At 45.9% G+C, this 20,622-nt stretch overlaps 1 pseudogene; it reads right to left on the minus strand.

Moving 5' to 3' along the window:
- Positions 1 to 723: 723 nt before the first annotated feature.
- LOC125541241 lies at positions 724 to 17,865 on the minus strand (annotated as a pseudogene).
- Between the last annotated feature and the right edge of the window lie 2,757 nt (positions 17,866 to 20,622).

Consider the following 20,622-nt stretch of genomic DNA (forward strand, 5'->3'; position numbering starts at 1 on the left):
ATGATTTCAGGACTTTAAAGCCATCATAATGAGTGAATGAAGGTTTGAATGGAATATACAAGATGTCATTTCCTAAATTTCGTCTAGAGGCTAAGGTGTTGCGTCGCCTTATTATTGGGCTAGGCCCATGTAATTTCAAAATACTTTGGTATAGGCTATTTTTAGAGTCTGTACATGTGGGGAACAAGAGTTAGGGTTGATTTCGGACCCCTCCTTCAAGGGCCACGAAATTCCCCCTCATCCTCCATATATACAGCCCTTAGGGCATCATTTAGACTTCGTGTTTTGTTTAGATTAAAAGTTCATCATAACTGCAACTTCGCGTACTTCGTTTCTGTTCAACGACCAGACCAAAACGTCACAGTACCTTACCTTTATTAATAAAGATTTCCTTTTATATTCGTAATATCCAGATTGCAATTTTAGTTTCTTACTTGTTCTTTGTTTGCATGCAGGAAAGACCCTCATGGAGGTTGATCGTGTTCCAGCACGGTCAATAACCTCTCAGAGTTGGTTTAGCGATTACTAAGACGCGACGTCGTCACACGTTCGTAGTGGATCGTTAAAGTCTACTCCACCAAAAACAATAACCACCATCTCATCGAAAGAAGGGACATCTTTGCGTCTATCAATAATGATATGCTACAGGAAAAACATGGAAATCACTTTATGGGAGATACCGCTGGAAGGGAAAGTATCAAGAGGCCTTCTGGCTAGTGCTGCCTAAACCTCTTCGCTACCAAGGTTGCACTTGACGATGTTAAACTTGCACAACAGATATGTCGCGTTTATGAGAAGCCACTTCTCTATGCAGGTGCAGTGGAAAATGATGATTACAAGGGAGTTCTTGCAGCTCAACACCATCTTCATACGGGCATAGGCAGATGCTGCACTCATGTATTGACAAGTATAAATGTTGATCGGGACATATTATAATGACAGTTTGGTGTTTGGCAGATTTGAGTGGGCCAGGGTGTGCCCACGTTAAGTTGCTCGATGGGGTTTCCAATATTTTCCTAGTGTCTGTAGCATGTGTATGGTCTACGGTGGCACCGTTCTGGCGTGTGTGGGCTGTGTGTCCCCTTTTGTACTGTTTATCATTACCATTCTAGTACTTAATTGCATAGCCTCCTCTAACTGAAAAAACTACCATGTTAGTTATAGCTCTGGGCAGATTAAGGGCCATTGGATGGATATATTCATGCAAGCCTAAAAAAACTGTTAACTTGGAACCCAAGTTGTTGCCTATAATATGATGAGTAAATTAATCATGAAAATATTTCCACAATACTAGCAATAACCATATTGACATTGACATTAAAAAGTAATAGCCATTCTGTAATGACTGGAGGGAATACAGGATCAGTTTACTGAAAATATCCTAAAATCCTTGTGACAAACTTATTTCTGAAAGGCATTTCTAGTATGTTATGATGTGACCATGGATCATGAGTAAATTAGGATGAGAATAGCAATAAGATTGATAAATTATATTAAAAAAAATCTATTCAAGAACTTACAGCATCCTCAGCTAAAAGAATGTGCTCAATGGGAGGGTCGGTGCCACACTCTGTCATTACTCCACAAACAGGTGCTGCAATCCCAGCAACCTGCTTGTCTACATCACCCATTGTCCGAAACATGTATTTGGACAGGCTATTAATATCCTCCTCGGATGCTTCTTCCTGCTTAAGGTGACACAAGCCATAGTTTCAGTACCAAAGAGGTGGTCACTTTCCTTGCATCTTTGTAAAATGGAATACCCAGTGAAATCACCGCCCACCCCCTCCTCCCCCCTCATTTAGCATGGATCATTTATAAATAGTAGTAAACCATTATAATTGTAGCATGGAACGAATAAAGCTATTAGAAAAGAATTGAAAACATCAGTTCATATGTAACATATTATATTAAAATTGGCTAGTGCTTCTGTTTACCCAAAGGATAAGTACCACACGTGTGGCACGAAGTAACACCGCCCTGACATTTTTTACACTAAAGTTGCCATCCGAAAAAAAACCTAAAAAAATTGAAACTTGCCATCCAAACAGAAAGTTGCCAAGCTTCACAACTAAAGTTGCCATCCTCTTCTTGTCACTAAACTTGGCATCAAAAAACGTCAGGGCGGGATTGCTTCGTGCCACACGTGTGGCACTTATCAGGGTCCTCTATTTAAGGTTTGTTATAACGCCATGCGACAAGGTATTGCTTCCTTATGAATTACAAACACAATAAATCAACCATAGGCAAAGAAAACAGATGACAGTCAATATACTGTAATTAAGGTACTCCCTCCGGTCCTTTTTAGTTCGCATATAAGATTTGACTGAAGTCAAGCCTCATAAAGTTAACCAACTTTATAGAAAAAAGTATCAACATTCACAATCTAAAATCAATATCAATAGATGTGTCATGACTTAAAGTATCATATTGTATAACTTTAGCATGGCAGATGTTGATATTTTTTCATATAAATACGATCAAACTTTGTGAAGTTTGACTTTAGAGAATTCTAATATGCAGAGTAAAAAGGACCGGAGGGAGTATGTCTAAGTGTCTGGCTATCTATATTATCCAAACAGAGCATTAGCCACTGTATTTGGCAGAAACTAACAGATCTAGAAGACGAAGCACTCACACCCAGATCTTAATTACAACTCTCTCAAAGGATATATTTATAGAACCACAGGAACTAGCATACCTGATCAGTTATAGCATACAAGATGGCAATAATGCAAGGTAGGCAGCAACAGACAGCAATGCCAATCAAACAAGCAAGGGCAACACAGAATACCACAAAGAAAACATCAAATGCCAAAAACACAATTGAGAGCCTGCAACAAAAAAGCTATGTTAGAAAACAAGCACAAATGTTAAGAAGCATGGCATCATTCAGATGCCAAGACTACTTGAGACATACCAGTAAAGTAGAGGAGCATCTTGTGAAAAAGCATGACCACCTGCAGATACCCAATAGAATCCAATGATCCACCATATGAAGGAAAACATCGTGTTTCCAGACTCCAAGTGCTTGACAGTACTGGACAAAGTAATCTAGCTCATAAGCTATGCGTAGAATGGTAAAATAATTAAGCATTAAAGTAACTAGCTCATAGTGCAGAATTATAGAAAATAAACAAATGTTTATCTAAAGAACATGGAAACAAACAATACAGGTAAAATGAATACAATGACGGTAACAATTAAATGATACACATTTTAGCATTGGACATGTTTCAAAGAATCCATTCACATGGTTCAACCATAATTCCATATTTAACAATCTCAAACAACCAACTCAGGAAGGAGGCTAAAAAATCCTATCTACATTTGTGCAATCCATCATGGATGATACTTCGATCAATAATCTATTTTAGTGATCAGATTGCAACCAAGTGCTAATCACAAGCAACTGAACCTTGACAAATGGAATAGAAGAGTGAGCACATATTCATCATCTAACATAGGGATCACGTTCGAAATGGTCCTGAAAATGATAAGGATTGGCAGACAAGTGAACTGGTCACTGAAACTACGCCCACGGCAAAAAACTACACTAGTAAGCCATTTTTCTGGTTCCGTTTTACATGCCACCTTTTCTACCATAAATGACCCTCAAGATAACCCCGCTATTTCCGATGATTTAAACTATGCACCAAAACTAGTCTTTGCCCTCATCCCATGGGTAGTTTGCTAACCAAAGAACAAGCCATGCAAATTCAATATTGCAAAACCTTATCAAAGAATGAATAGCTGGACATCTAGTCGACCACCCTATAATACCTTCAAGCCATTCAATTGACATTTCACCTATACCTCATCCATGACCAACAATTCATTGGAAGATGGACAAATATCAATGGACGCGCACAAAAGCACTAATGTGTTTGGCTTGTGGGAATTAGAGATGAAGAATGGGAGTTGAGGGGTAAGAGGGCAAAAGATCCACTACTTGTTTAGAGGGAAGGGGAGTTTAACTGGGAAGGAGAATGGGAGTTGAGGGTGCCAACTCCCACCGATTTGTTTCCATGGGGGAACCCCGTTAATTCATGGGGAGGTCTTCATCCTGAACTAATTCTCATCATACCAAACAAGGGAATGTGAGTAAAATTGTACTTCCCACGCCTAATACCTCGACGAACTCCCTTGTGCAAACTACCATTCCCCTTCCCAAAGGTTACCAAACAGGCTCACTACTAAAACCTGCAAAAATAGGCTTTGCTTGATGTTGACTAGTCTGCTCTCTTATATTTCTTAAAAGAAATCAAAATAAGTATAATTTCCAAGAATATTACACGGAATGTGCCTACTAGGCCACATAAAGCACTGAGAGCAGACAGAACAATCTAAAGCTGGAGATAAAAAAAGAACGCCGATAAGTGCCACACGTGTGGGTGTTAGGGGGTCTGCCCACTCATTTTGTGTGATGTATAAGAGGAACAGCCCACACACCTACGTGTGGGCAAAAACAAGTAATTCCCACACACCTCTTTTTTCCCTCCCGATCCCTCTCACACGCGTGCGTGTGGGCGAAATAGATAACGCCCACATGCCCCGTACGTCAGGCCTCGTACCTCGTGGTCCCGCACGTCCCGCGTGACAGTCACCGCACGCCCATAATGGCCATGGTCCAGACCCTCGTCCATGTTCGTTTAACTGCAGTTGCCATGTCGCTGAACTACAGTTGCCATGTCGGACAACTACGGTTGCCATGGTTGCTCAACTGAAGTTGCCATCTCATGTCAAAAGTTCCAGATGTCATTTTTGGGAAACTGCGGCTGTTGCCATGTATGGTCTGGTTTACTATAGTTGCCATGATTTGAAAACGTTAGGGGTTTGCCACCTACTAACACTATGCAGTTGCCATGTATGGTCTGGTTTTACTACAGTTGCCATGATTTGAAAACCTTAGGAGTTGCCACCTACTAACACTAGGCAGTTGCCGTGTAGCGCTACAAAAAGACATGGCAAAACAACATCTTTGGGTAAAAAAGAGAGAGTTGTCATCTTCTTACAAGCACACACTAGGGCAGTTGTCGTGTACCCTGCAAAATACATGGCAACTAACATGTTCGGGTAAAAAAAGAGTTGCCACCTGCTTATAAAGCACATTAGGGCAGTTGCCATGTACACTGCAAAACACATGGCGAGTGGAAACTTGGGTGTGGGAGATGAGACAGGTGTGTGGGCAAGATGGCAAATGCCCACACACCAGCCCTTGTGCGTGAGTGGAAAGTGGTGTCAGGACTCCGATTCCAAGTCACATCGATCTAGCATGTAACGCCTCATATCGCTTTGCGGCCTCACGCACGGTATTCCCACAGTTGTCGCCTTACTATGGCCCGGGACCGTTTGTGTCTTTTGGCTCACGTATATGATAGTGTCGCTAGCATCCATATGACAGAGAACCCGGGCCGACATGGCTAGTCGTGAACCCAAAGCGGCACCAACCTATGGGGACAGGCATACATGTATCACATCGAGCATGTCGGTCAGCAGCGTGTGAATCCGGGCTGTAGCAGGCTAGGAAGGACTCCGGATGTCACCGCGTGACATTTCCCCGAAGGGACAGACACAGGAACAAAGTGAAACACATGCCGGCCAGTCAAGTGTCCTGAGCAGTAGTGCTGGGCTAGCAGGACTCCGGTGAACCGGGCTGTAGCGGACTACTATGTCTCATGGAAGCACAAGACTACAGTTCCCCATAAGAGAGGCTACCGAGGACAAACAACTAGGTTGTCGGATCCCACACATACAAAGCATTTCAATCATACACACAATATGCTCGATATGTGTAAATACAACATGGCATCACAACATAACTCTACGACTCAAGTATTTATTCATTAGGCTCCGAAGAGCGAGATATTACAAACATGGGTCTCATGACCCAACATTCAGAGCATACAAGTCAAAACACATGCGGAAGCTTAACATGTTTGAGTACAGACATCTACAAATGGAAAAGGCTGAGAAGCCTAACTGTCTAAAAGACCCTCCCAAGGTACAAGATCGTAGCTGAGGTAACGAGCTAAACGTCGAAGTCCAAGCGGAACTACTAGCGGGACTGAAGTCTCTCTGCAAAACATAAAATAAGCAAACGTGAGTACAAATGTACCTAGCAAAACATACATCAGAACTAACTACATATGCATCGATATCAACAAAGGGGGTGGTGGATTTTAACTGCAGCAGGCCAGCTTTGACTCGGTGGCTATCCTGAACTACGACTGCAAGTAACTCTTTGAGGTGGCGCACACGAGTCCACAAATTCACCATACCAATACACCACTATGGATCCGCTCCCGTCTCCCTGTGAGAACGCCATCCATAGCACTCACACTTATCTTGCGCATTTTAGAGTATCCACTTTTGCTTGTCTATGAACTATGCAAGGGGTCCATTTTTCCATATCTGAGGAATCCGGCTATTCGAATAGATAATGATAACCCTGCAGGGGTGTACTTCTTCACACACGCTCTCGCCACTTATCGCCCTGTACACGTCATGTACCTCGGCAACCTTCAAGCGGAAGCCGGGCGAGGGAGTCGGCCACGACCTAACTAACCAACAAGTCTCTAGTCCAGGTTTATCGCCTATTCGGGTTCCATCCGCAAGGAGATCCAGCCGGGGTGTCGCTCACGGCCACAAACGATGTGTGTAGGGTTCCCAAGCCCACCATCCGGGTACCACTTGGTACACCGTGCCACTGTGCCTAGTCTGTCCCAAGCCCACCTGTACCGGGTGCCACTTGGTAGACTACTAACACTACCTACAAACACTAGAAACTAGTTGCAACTCCTGGACAGAGATCAAGTTGATTAATAAGCCGAGAGGGGCCGAGTTACCGGAACCCAATGTGTGGTAGTAAATGCTTAGTTCCTGAGAACGGCTGCAATGAGACAACCCACCAGGTACTCCTACATGGCCTCTCACCGCTACCTTTACCAAATCGTGTTCACACACTTAGCTCTCAATGGTAGGACATGTTCACCACGTTCTAATTCATTCCGGATGAATCAGACCGGACTCAACTCTAAGCAGTAGCAGGCATGACAACAAGCATGAATGAGTAGGCACATCAGGGCTCAAAAAACTCCTACTTATGCTAGTGGGTTTCATCTATTTACTATGGCAATGACAGGTCATGCAGAGGAAAGGGGTTCAGCTACTGCAGCATGTAATAGTTGAAATGTTGTTGTCCTAATGCAGTAAAAGAGAGCAGGAGCGAGGGAGTGGGATTATATCGGGATGAACAAGGGGGTTTTTCTTGCCAGGCACTTCTGAAGATAGTAGCTCTTCATCGGTGTCATCAAACTCATCGTCGGAACATACGTCTACTGAGGGGGAACAACCACCGATTAGCAAAGAAGGAACACAATCAATGCAATGCACATTCACATGAATGACATGTCATGTTAAGGTACTGAATTCACCTAATGCAATATCTAGCCAAGTTAATTGAAGTGGAGCTCAAACAAGATCAAATTCCAACTCCAAATGTTATTTCATAAATTGCCCTAATCATCATTTGTCCTATGCAGTGAGGTTAACTTGTTCAAACATGCATGAAAATGCCATATTCAGATTCTTTGGATTTTTCTGATCATGTTTCATATATAATTTGTTTAATTTGGAGTTATGATTGTATTACTATGAATTTTAGAAGTTTTGGCTATTTTCTCAAATTTCCTGGATTATTTTAAAACCAGAAAATCAATACTGCACCAGCATGACATCATGCTGACGTCAGCAGGTCAACAGAGCTGACCGGGGTCAAACTGGCGTGTGGGGTCCACATGTCACTAACATAGGGGTTAACCGGGTCTAATCCCGCGTTGACTGGGGTTTGACTCGCCGTGGGGCCTGCTGTCAGTGGCTGTGGGGCGTCTAGCTGGCAGGGATTAGCACTAATGATAGTGCTACGTCGGCTCGCCGGAGTTTGGCCGGCGACGACCATTTCGCGCGGCGGAGGGCGTCGGGTTTGAGCTACGGTCGACAGTTTCGAGCGCGGTTTGCGGCTATGGGTTGCTGGCGCACGCGCGCATCTAAAGGAGGCAGCGGGAGTTGCCGGGTGCAGGGTAGCGGCAGCGGCGACGGGTGGAGCGGCAGCCGGAGTTCGGCAGGGTGCGGGGACGCGGCTGCGGTACACTGGGAAAGGAACTGGCGGTGGTTTTGGCTTCCTGTGGAGCTGATGAGCATGGTGACGCGCGCGGATGCGGGCTACGGTGGCTCAGACCATGGCGGCGCCATGGCCGGAGGCGGAGGGCTCTCGGGCTCGATGTGGACGATGACACGCAGCGCAATCGAGCAAGGGGAGAGGGGGGTTCGGTACGTGAGCTCACAGCGGAGACGTAAGGAAGGTCAGCGTACTCGGGGAAGGCCTAGGGGCGACGAGACGACGATGGCGATCTCGGCCGGCCATGGTTGGAGATGATGTTGCGGGCGTCACTTCGGGGCTCTCCTCATCGCGTGGCTCAGCAAGGAGGGACGAGGACGAAGTAGCGGAGCTTCCTAGCGCGTTGGCGAGGCGTGGGGTGGCCGGTGGCCATGGCTATGGCGTGCGGCGACGATGGACGCGCTCGGGCGTGAGAGAGAGGGAAATCCAGGGGAAGGGATGGGGACGAGAGAGAGTGAGAGAGAGCCGGGGAGGGTTGCGTGGCGCTCGTCCACACGCGTCAGGGAGGGGCAGGCAGGCGAGCTGCTGTCGGCGTGGCGCGCTCGCGCCGTGCGTTGCTTCCCCTCTGCCTTCTGGCGAGAGGAGGACGACAACTGGCAGGGGAGGTGGGCTGCTGGGCTGCATAGTAACGGCCGGCTAGGTGGGTTGCAGGTAAGTCAGGTGAGTTTCTACTCTGTTTTATAATTCTGTTTTGTTTTCTTTTTATTTAATCATTTTGCCACTGATTCAAATTCAAAAGAATTTCAAAACAGTGACAAAACCCTTTGAATAATTTTATGTTCCTAGATGGACTTTTCCAACAGCACATAAAACATTTCAAAGTTAATTGAAAATATATCCCATATATTATGAATATAATTCCAAATTCAAATACAATAATGATTTAAATTCAGTGCCAAAATAATTCCTTAAAAATGTTCAATATTTTTGGTTTGGATACAAACCCTTGCCAAAATTATCAAACATTAATGAAGGCCATTTTGGTTTCACTGAATGCAAGCTTAAGGGTTCTTGCCCTTTTTTTATTTAAGTTTTTGAGGCTTCCACTTTCCTCAATTCAAGTTTCAGAAATTTAGACATGATGCAGGATGCTTATGAAACTAATTGCAATCAAATTCTAGGGCTGTGACAACTCACCCCCACTAAACAAGAATCTCAGCCCGAGATTCGAGACGTGAGGTAAGAAGGAAGGGGGGGTCAAAAAACTATCGCAGTCTTCTCGATCCAACTGCCCTTCCCGAGGATGTTGATTCATTTGCATCATCTTGATCTTAACGTCTTTGCTTTCGGGATCTTCATCCAGCATGATGACGCCAGAAAGAAATTCTACAGGAATCGATCTCCTCGAGGATCGAGCACTCAAGATCAACTCATGGAGTGAGATATAAAACATCTCTTGAGCGGAGACACGAAACACGCATCAGGGGTGATGGAAAGAAGCGGATGATAAAGGTTCAAATTTGGTAGGCAACAATTCCATGCTTAAGATGATGGTGCATGGTTTGAAAGTAGCAAGGAGATAATTGCCATGATACCATAACGGGACATCTTAAAGAAGGTGACTCACAGAAATATTACCTTAACTGGCAAAAAGAATTACTTTTGATTCAGAGATCATTGAAACCCTTCTCACCAGCCTGAGGCAATCACAAATGATCGCGTGAAGGAGCTTGAAGAAATGGCATACTCATACTAGAATGGATGATGTGGACTACCTTGTTGAAGACAACACAATGGATGATTTCTTCTTATCATCGAAAAAGTATAGGGTCTAGGGTAAGCCCACTTTTGAGGATGATCCTAAATTAAAAATTACCGAGAAGGCAGACCATAGTAAAATGGCACAAAGGCGGGTGCAAGCTGGGAACAAAATGCAAATGCTGGGAATGATTCTAGTAACTGGAGAAAAACTCAAAGTGATTCCACTTTTGAGTAATTATAGAATAACTGAAGAAACTAAGATCACAAGAACCCCCAAGGAACAACTCCTAGAATAAGTTGCACTAAATCCTCATGGAGAAGATGGTTAAATAACTCAATCAAGTTACTACAATGATAGACCTTCCGGCTAGGTGGGTCGGCCAGAACATCAGCCTTGTCGGGGCCTACATCAAAGATCTTGGAAAAATTCCAACCATCATATCTGCCCGAGATTCAGATCTGGTTGGTAACACGATATCCCAGACTCATCAAGTCTAGAAAGACAATGAAAGTTTGCAACACAAATTGACGAGATGACATTGCGAGATTCTCAGGAAATGGACTATGGTAGTAATCTCCAAAACATGAGCTGGTTCTGTTAAACACACGTGAACACGCTGTCCCAGACAAGCATGACCACATGGTGGTCTTACAATGAAACACTACCGAGTCCTTGTTGGGAACCATCATCAAGGATATCGAAGTCCTGTGCACTTAAATTAGACTTCTTTACCTAGAACAAGTCAATCAGTGGCTTGGTGGGCTACGGAATTCATATGGAGTGGAGGTAATTAATCTACCAAACCATAGTATACCTTACACATGCATGACTGACTTGGGACGATTCCAAAGGAAGCAAAACTAACTCTCTCAAATTCACAGCGGCAACTTGCATCGAATGTACATGAATGAGAGGAAGTCACTTCTTTCATCCAAACATATGCTTCATGAACGGAACATGAAGGCATTGTTTACAAAGTTTCCAACACTAGCTTAATGTTTAACACGAATCATGGGGGAGACAAGATGCTGCTGATGGGCCCAATAGCAACTCATCGGAATTTCCATATCACTGGACTTCCACCATCATGTGAACACGGTGATAGCATTGGTCAGACCAAAAGATGTAATAGTGTATGCTCGAGGGATGAACAATGAGTAAGACAACATTATGAACATCGTTGGTTTTGATTTGACTTGAGGATAGCCCATACTCAAGTCAAAGTTTTGACAAGACAGATAGATCCAACAACTGATCATGAGGACCAATCGATGAAGATATCATCTTTCTTCAACACACACACAACACACAAGGATAGCCCTTTGGAGATGAACTAAGCAGGACAAGCTTTCATCTTCCAACTCTCCAAGTTGTTCTCTAGCTCAACCAACTAGCTCAAGGATATCCTACACAGGTTCTTGGAGAAGGGTGGCTTATAAGAAAACCAACTTGATCACGAACTCAACATAGCGGTCAGGTGACAACCTGGCAACACTTCCGAGAAGACATTCAGAAAATCATGAACCACCGATATGTTATTAAGCTCGGGAACAATCCTGCTTCTCAAGGCAAGATGACATGATCATAAGAGCAAGGGATTCAATCCTAACACAAAGAACGAAGAGTGCACCGGAAATAAGGACTAGGTAGCACGATCAATCTTAGGATGATGATTCAATAACCAACTCGCTAAGAATGAGAGTATTGTCCATTAACTACCAAGCAACGGAGTTGCTAGGAGTATTGATTTCGCACATCACAGTACACTTGTCGGCACTCCGGTTACAATAACACGGAACCGAGGAATGAACAATGATGGCAAGAAGTATTACTGCGTCAAGAATTCATAAGAGGTGGTGCAATTCTCATGACACTCCTGACATAAAGATGGTAACACTCCAAGGTAGAGCAAAGCAAAAGCTGGATTGGCATTTTGATCTACGAAATACAATTGTTTTGACCCAATCCTAGGTATGGATGAGGTTCTGGAGTTTGTTTCTCCTAGTCATTCTGGAATAGGATGGCTTGACGGACCACAAGAATAATAAGCATCGATAACACGGATGCACAATTACTCTTGATCAACAATTAACAGACGAAGGTCAGATAACAGCTAAAGAGGGACAACTCAAAGGAACATATATCTTTCTGAGTTGTAGATGCATAGACTAGCATGTCGAACGAGTTCAACATAATTCTTCCGGATAACCCATGCAGAAGGGTAGAACTGGCAGAGTCACAATATAGAAACGAGAACTCATCAAGAGCTCTGGTCGTCATCTTTGGTTCAAGAACTTCTGCCATATTGGTTCATGGTACTGGAAGAATGATGTACCACGAACCTCGAGGTCTATCACAAGGTTTACTAATGTCCTAAGGAACTAGCAAACACTATCAACATGAAGCAAGTAGGGTGAGTCTCGTGTTCAAAACCCAGGAATAGAATGCCTACTAACTAAATGGCATCACGGGATGCTTTCAAGAATATCGGCCAGAATCATCACACTGGAAACGCAAAACATGGTTCGATTAGTAGGTGGCACTCTAAGACATCTAGGGTCATAATAATAATTCCAACATATATGTTGAGCCAATAGAATACCTCAACTTACAATTAGTATGATTAACCTGGCCTAGAGGAACATCGAAAACCAGAGGGAAAGGATTTTGCAAATGCATCAGATTGTTTGGAAACCTGGGATGACTCGGACAGCATAACGGCTGTAAATGCTCAAAAAGTTTTGAGACATCCTGCAAATTTGTGGCATAACCACTCAGAAGCACAATATCAAGGTTCCGAGACCAACTATGAACACACGAAAGTAGTAGGAACTGAACTGAGGCTTAAATCCATCAATCCTATAAGTCTCTATCATAGTAACTCGTCATCCTGATAGATAGATGAGCAGGCCTAGTTCTTAATCCCCGTAGAAGAGAAGAGGTTGACTCAGATCAGAAGGCCATGGGGTATAAGAAGTAAAAAGAGCCTTACGTTCCCTTCCACAATCAATTCCCTTATATAACTAAAGCATTTCTAGACTCAACTTCGACCAGTTTGGCTTGGTAATCCTACAGGCAGTCAGGCTCTGATAGGAAAGTTGTCAGGACTCCGATTCCAAGTCACATCGATCTAGCATGTAACACCTCATATCGCTTTGCGGCCTCACGCACGGTATTCCCACGGTTGTCGCCTTACTATGGCCCGGGACCATTTGCGTATTTTGGCTCACGTATATGATAGTGTCGCTAGCATCCATATGATAGAGAACCCGGGCCGACATGGCTAGTCGTGAACCCAAAGCGGCACCAACCTATGGGGACAGGCATACATGTATCACATCGAGCATGTCGGTCAGCAGCGTGTGAATCCGGGCTGTAGCAGGCTAGGCAGGACTCCGGATGTCACCGCGTGACATTTCCCCGAAGGGACAGACACAGGAACGAAGTGAAACACATGCCGGCCAGTCAAGCGTCCTGAGCAGTAGTGCTGGGCTAGCAGGACTCTGGTGAACCGGGCTGTAGCGGACTACTATGGCTCATGGAAGCACAAGACTACATTTCCCCATAAGAGAGGCTACCGAGGATAAACAACTAGGTTGTCGGATCCCACACATAACAAGCATTTCAATCATACACACAATATGCTCGATATGTGTAAATACAGCATGGCATCACAACATAACTCTACGACTCATTAGGCTCCGAAGAGCGAGATATTACAAACATGGGTCTCATGACCCAACATTCAGAGCATACAAGTCAAAATACATGCGGAAGCTTAACATGTCTGAGTACAGACATCTACAAATGAAAAAGGCTGAGAAGCCTGACTGTCTAAAGACCCTCCCAAGGTACAAGATCGTAGCTGAGGTAACGAGCTAAACGTCGAAGTCCAAGCGGAACTACTAGCGGGACTGAAGTCTCTCTGCAAAACATAAATTAAGCAAACGTGAGTACAAATGTACCCAGCAAGACTTACATCAGAACTAACTACATATGCATCGGTATCAACAAAGGGGGTGGTGGAGTTTAACTGCAGCAGGCCAGCTTTGACTCGGTGGCTATCCTGAACTACGACTGCAAGTAACTCTTTGAGGTGGCGCACACGAGTCCACAAATTCACCATACCAATACACCACTATGGATCCGCTCCCGTCTCCCTGCGAGAACGCCATCCATAGCACTCACACTTATCTTGCGCATTTTAGAGTATCCACTTTCACTTGTCTATGAACTATGCAAGGGGTCCAAGTTTCCATATCCGAGGAATCCGGCTATTCGAATAGATAATGATAACCCTGCAGGGGTGTACTTCTTCACACACGCTCTCGCCACTTATCGCCCTGTACACGTCATGTACCTCGGCAACCTTCAAGCGGAAGCCGGGCGAGGGAGTCGGCCACGACCTGACTAACCAACAAGTCTCTAGTCCAGGTTTATCGCCTATTCGGGTTCCATCCGCAAGGAGATCCGGCCGGGGTGTCGCTCACGGCCACAAACGATGTGTGCAGGGTTCCCAAGCCCACCATCCGGGTACCACTTGGTACACCGTGCCACTGTGCCTAGTCTGTCCCAAGCCCACCTGTACCGGGTGCCACTTGGTAGACTACTAACACTACCTACAAACACCAGAAACTAGTTGCAACTCCTGGACAGAGATCAAGTTGATTAATAAGCCGAGAGGGCCCGAGTTACCGGAACCCAATGTGTGGTAGTAAATGCTCAGTTCCTGAGAACGGCTGCAATGAGACAACCCACCAGGTACTCCTACATGGCCTCTCACCGCTACCTTTACCAAATCGTGTTCACACACTTAGCTCTCAATGGTAGGACATGTTCACCACGTTCCAATTATTCCGGATGAATCAGACCGGACTCAACTCTAAGCAGTAGCAGGCATGACAACAAGCATGAATGAGTAGGCACATCAGGGCTCAAAAAACTCCTACTTATGCTAGTGGGTTTCATCTATTTACTATGGCAATGACAGGTCATGCAGAGGAAAGGGGTTCAGCTACCGCAGCATGTAACAGTTGAAACGTTGTTGTCCTAATGCAGTAAAAGAGAGCAGGAGCGAGAGAGTGGGATTATATCGGGATGAACAAGGGGTTTTTGCTTGCCTGGCACTTCTAAAGATAGTAGCTCTTCATCGGTGTCATCCAACTCATCGTCGGAACATACGTCTACTGAGGGGGAACAACCACCGACTAGCAAAGAAGGAACACAATCAATGCAATGCACATTCACATGAATGACATGTCATGTTAAGGTACTGAATTCATCTAATGCAATATCTAGCCAAGGTAATTGAAGTGGAGCTCAAACAAGATCAAATTCCAACTCCAAATGTTATTTCATAAATTGCCCTAATCATCATTTGTCCTATTCAGTGAGGTTAACTTGTTCAAACATGCATGAAAATGCCATATTCAGATTCTTTGGATTTTTCTGATCATTTTTCATATATAATTTGTTTAATTTGGAGTTACGGTTGAATTACTATGAATTTTAGAAGTTTTGGCTATTTTCTGAAATTTCCTAGATTATTTTAAAACCAGAAAATCAATACTGCGCCAGCATGACATCATGCCGACGTCAGCAGGTCAACAGAGCTGACCGGGGTCAAACCTGGCGTGTGGGGTCCACATGTCACTAACACAGGGGTTAACCGGATCTAATCCCGCGTTGACTAGGGTTTGACTCGCCGCGGGGCCTGCTGTCAGTGGCTGTGGGGCGTCTCGCTGGCAGGGATTAGCAAATGATAGTGCCACGTCGGCTCGCCGGAGTTTGGCCGGCGGCGACCATTTCGTGCGGCGGAGGGCGTCGGGTTTGAGCTACGGTCGACGGGTTTGAGCGCGGTTTGCGGCTATGGGTTGCTGGCGCACACGCGCATCTAAAGGAGGCAGCGGGAGTTGCCGGGTGCAGGGTAGCGGCGGCGGTGACGGGCGGAGCGGCGGCCGGAGTTCGGCCGGGTGCGGGGACGCGGCTGCGGTGCACTGGGAAAGGAACTGGCGGTGGTTTTGGCTTCCTGCGGAGCTGATGAGCGTGGTGACGCGCGCGGATGCGGGCTACAGTGGCTCAGACCACGGCGGCGCCATGGCCGGAGGCGGAGGGCTCTCGGGCTCGATGGGGACGACGACTACGCGGCGCAATCGAGCAAGGGGAGAGGGGGGTTCGGTACGTGAGCTCACAGCAGAGATGTAGGGAAGGTCAGCGTGCTCGGGGAAGGCCTAGGGGCGACGAGACGGTGGCGGCGATCTCGGCCGGCCGTGGTTGGAGATGATGTTGCGGGCGTCGCTTCGGGGCTCTCCTCGTCACGTGGCTCAGCAAGGAGGGACGAGGACGAAGTAGCGGAGCTTCCTAGCGCGTTGGCGAGGCATGGGCTGGCCGGTGGCCGTGGCTATGGCGTGCGGCGATGATGGACGCACTCGGTCGTGAGAGAGAGGGAAATCCAGGGGAAGGGATGGGGACGAGAGAGAGTGAGAGAGAGCCGGGGAGGGTCGCGTGGCGCTTGTCCACACGCGTCGGGGAGGGGCAGGCAGGCAAGCTGCTGGCGGCGTGGCGCGCTCGCGCCGTGCGTTGCTTCCCCTATGCCTTCTGGCGAGAGGAGGAAGACAACTGGCAGGGGAGGTGGGCTGCTGGGCTGCACAGTAACGGCTGGCTAGGTGGGCTGCAGGTAAGTCAGGTGAGTTTCTACTCTGTTTTACAATTCTATTTTGTTTTCTTTTTATTTAATCATTTTGCCACTGATTCAAATTCAAAAGAATTTCAAAACAGTAACAAAACCCTTTGAATAATTTTATGTTGCTAGATGGACTTTTCCAACAGCACATAAAACATTTCTATGTTAATTGAAAATATATCCCATATATTATGAATATAATTCTAAATTCAAATACAATAATGATTTAAATTCAGTGTCAAAATAATTCCTTAAAAATGTTCAATATTTTTGGTTTGGATACAAACCCTTGCCAAAATTATCAAACATTAATGAAGGCCATTTTACTTTCACTGAATGCAAGCTGAAGGGTTCTTGCCTTTTTTTATTTAAGTTTTTGAGGCTTACACTTTTCTCAATTCAAGTTTCAGAAATTTAGACATGATGCAGGATGTTTATGAAACTAATTGCAATCAAATTCTAGGGCTGTGACAAATGGCGTGTGGGCGAACTGCTAAACGCCCACACACCAGCCCATCCCATGTGGTGAAACGGCTGTGTGAGCGACCGGGTGAATGACCACACACCAGCCCAATCCTACGTGGCACTAGAAACATGCCAAGATTCGTGCGCTTACAAATGGACACGGATCCACGCGTGTGGCCGAGATGCAAACGCCCACACGTGTAGGCGTTAATGTTTTCGTAAAAAATAGAGAATAAAGCTGGTGATAGTTGATGTGGCAATACTATTACTGTAACAGTAAATTAATTTATGTAGTTGATTAATTTATGTAATCAAATTCACTTAGTATTTGGAAGGAATAGAGCAAAACACGAACCTGAGCTTGAAATCCCAATCTCCCGCATCATCCTGCTGCACCCCAGCCCCACCCGCGCGGCAACGGTGCCTGTACTCGACGACGACGCATAGAACGTGAAGGAGACACTACAGCACGTAACCGGCAAGCCAGAAGCGGAGCGGGACGGCGGGGCGCTCCGTGAGGGAGGCGGCGAGAACGGCTGCTGCCACAGCGACGAAAGCGAGATTCCAGAGCACGTCCAGCACGGCGACAGGCTTGGAGTAGGCCCAGTCAGCCTGGCGCTCCTCGAGGTGCTCCGCCGCCGTCTCCCGCACTGCCATCGACGGCTCACGCATCAGGCGGCGGCTGCCCGTGCGGCGTAGGAACCGCGTTGCGCTGCGGAGGATCGGCAGCCGCCCGACGCCGTTAGCCGTCGCGAGGGATGTCGGGGAGGAGGGGGAGGAGAGGAGGGGCGAGGACGGCGAGGAGTCGCCGGAGCGACGCGGGGAGGTGGACGCCATGGCGGATGCGAACCCTAAGAGTAGTTCTATTACCCTGACAGGGTGTTTGGCAAGAAGGTGACGGTAGACATAGAGCACAGGATAACGGGAACTACGATGAAATGGCGCGCTCCGCCGGGCCTGACTAGCGTCTTTCTTCGCATGTGATTCTAGGTGGATTTAGGTCATGCTTTTACGATGGGTTGAAGCGTGTATTTGTGTGTATCACAACTTATTTTTCTTGAAAAGAGTTGTCCAATCTCGATCTTGGAATGGTTTATGTGTTTACCTGACGTCAATATCTGATCTAGGCGTAAACGCATATACGCCATATGGTCTTCACATGCTGTTCTGAGTATGGTCCATTCGTCAAAGCTACATATAGGGTTTTTATGTTTTTTACTTGATTTTTGCCAGGGTGGTGTTCCTTGGCTATATAATGAATTAATGTTCGTAGAATGACAATTTTTGGCCCCCGAGCAACATAGACTTGAAATTTTATAAAAATCAAAACCAACTTTCTTTTTGAAAAAAATGCACATATACATTGGGACGTATACTTCATGTCTGATTTACGATATCTTTTGTGCAGATCACATGAAATCATATTTCATCATGAAACTTTACAAACATCTAGTATATATTCCAATATACATGTGTAATGTTTCTAAAAAAATTGAAACTTAAAACTTGATTTTCTTCTTCTTCTTCTTCTTCTTCTTCAGTTTTTACGCACCATAGAGCAAGAGCTCCATTGGCCAGTACCTCACAGTTCTATCTTTTATTAGCCAACCTACACTTTTTTTAAACGAACCCACACTTCTCTCATAGTTACCTACAGTAATGTATAATTGCGGCACCAACTTTTTTTTTTCTTTTGAGCTGGATTGCTGGATAAAATGCAAAGGTAGCTACAGGCCAGTGAATACCCTATGCGAAGGACGTCAACACATGAACCAAGCACAGAAAATCTGCCAGCGACGCACTCACACACGCAAATAGCTGATGCCCCATCTGCCGGTGTCAAAACCGGAAGATCTCGGGTAGGGAGTCCCGAGCTGTGGATCCTAGATCGATGGGTAACAAGGGGCATAAAGACAATATTTATCTAGGTTCGGGCCCTCTCGAAGAGGTAAAACCCTACGTCATGCTTGATTGTATTGATGTGTTTGTATGACAATTACAGGGTTGATCTACTACAAGATCGGATGAACTAAACCCTAGGTGGGTATGATGATGGTTCTCCCCCTCTACGGACTAAACCATCTTGTTTATATAGACACCGGGGGTACCTAGGGTTACATATGTTGGTTACCATCGTTGGATAAACATGTTGATCACACAAGTGAGACTTCGAGGATACACCAAGTCTCCAAAGGTTTCCTTCTGGAGCACGGGGTCGTCTGCAGTCCTGTCTTCCTCCAACGAACCAAAAGTAGCCCATTAGTCCAACCCATGAGATATAGGCCGGCATCCCGAGGACCCCATACTCCCGGACACAATCAGTAGTCCCCAAACTTGCCTCCAATGCCAAGGTCCATAATCTCCATTAGCTTTGTGCCTCTTGAACTCTTCAGCTTGAGGGGCGAGTTCCTCCCATCTCCTATATCCGGTTGATGGTAGCTCAGCTACTCTCTACACTTCGGTCAGTGAAGTATTGTGGGGTTTGTCGCATCGTCTTTGTCATTCATAATTAATGACACCCCTTGATTTTCTATGCGTAGGAGGAAAACAAATGGCCCAAAATCCTATTACAGAAATGCCCCTTACGGGCCTGTGAGAGACGTCTATTTAACGGGCCGAAAAACATGAAAGTTGTTGCACTTGATCTCGAATCACCGCAAAGCTAGAGCTAAGCAAGCCTTAAACAATGGCGAGTGCCCCAAGCTCCTCTTCGCGTCCTCACGACCCCCATCAAGGCAATTGGGCTAGCTACTCTGTTTCTCAAATGAGGTTGACAAACCTCGAGACGCAGGTTTATCTACCTGCATCAGATCTCGTGTCCACCCGCCCCGGATTGATCTCTATAGATGGTGAGGCTTTTGCAGAAAACATCCCTGGCCCGCACGGGGAAGAAAGGGTATGCTTCGTGCCTTTTCTCTTATGGGGTCTAGGATTCCCCATTCATCCCTTTTTGAGGGGTTTATTAGAGTTTTATGGGATCGAACTCTACCATCTCACCCCGGGATCAATTCTACACATCTCGGGCTATGTCGCCCTTTGTGAGATGTTCCTAGGTTGTGACGCACACTTCGATTTGTGGAGGAAATTTTTATGTCTTGTCCCCCGCACCCAAGGAGGGGAAATTCATGAGGTCGGAGGAGCTGAAGTATGGCGTATTGCTGGGACTGGGTATCCGATAGGGACTACCAAGAAGGATGTCGAGGAGTCGACCTCACAGTGGTTCTACATTGAGGATGCCCCCTTATTCGATCCAACTCGAAGGGGGCTGCCCGAATTCTCTCTCGTTTCTTCGAAGAAGCGGTTTAACTGGCGGCCGAAGAGTCCTTCCCAAAAGGAAAGTGCCAAGGTATCACGCCTAGCCGCTCAAGTAAGGTGGTTGTCCCACAATGGGTTAACCATCATCGATGTAATGGTCGCAGCCATCGCCCGGTGCGTCCAACCCCTCCAACAAAGGGTGCACCCCATATGGCGTCATAATGGGGCGAATGACTCGACATGTTCCATAGAAAAGGAACCCGCCGATCAGGTGGCAATGGCAGCTGTCTTAGTCGGCCTCTTCAAGGGAGAAGAGCAAGACTTCTCCCAATTGAAGCC

This window comes from Triticum urartu, chromosome 2 (genome assembly GCF_003073215.2).
Source record: "Triticum urartu cultivar G1812 chromosome 2, Tu2.1, whole genome shotgun sequence".
Taxonomy (NCBI): Eukaryota; Viridiplantae; Streptophyta; class Magnoliopsida; order Poales; family Poaceae; genus Triticum; species Triticum urartu.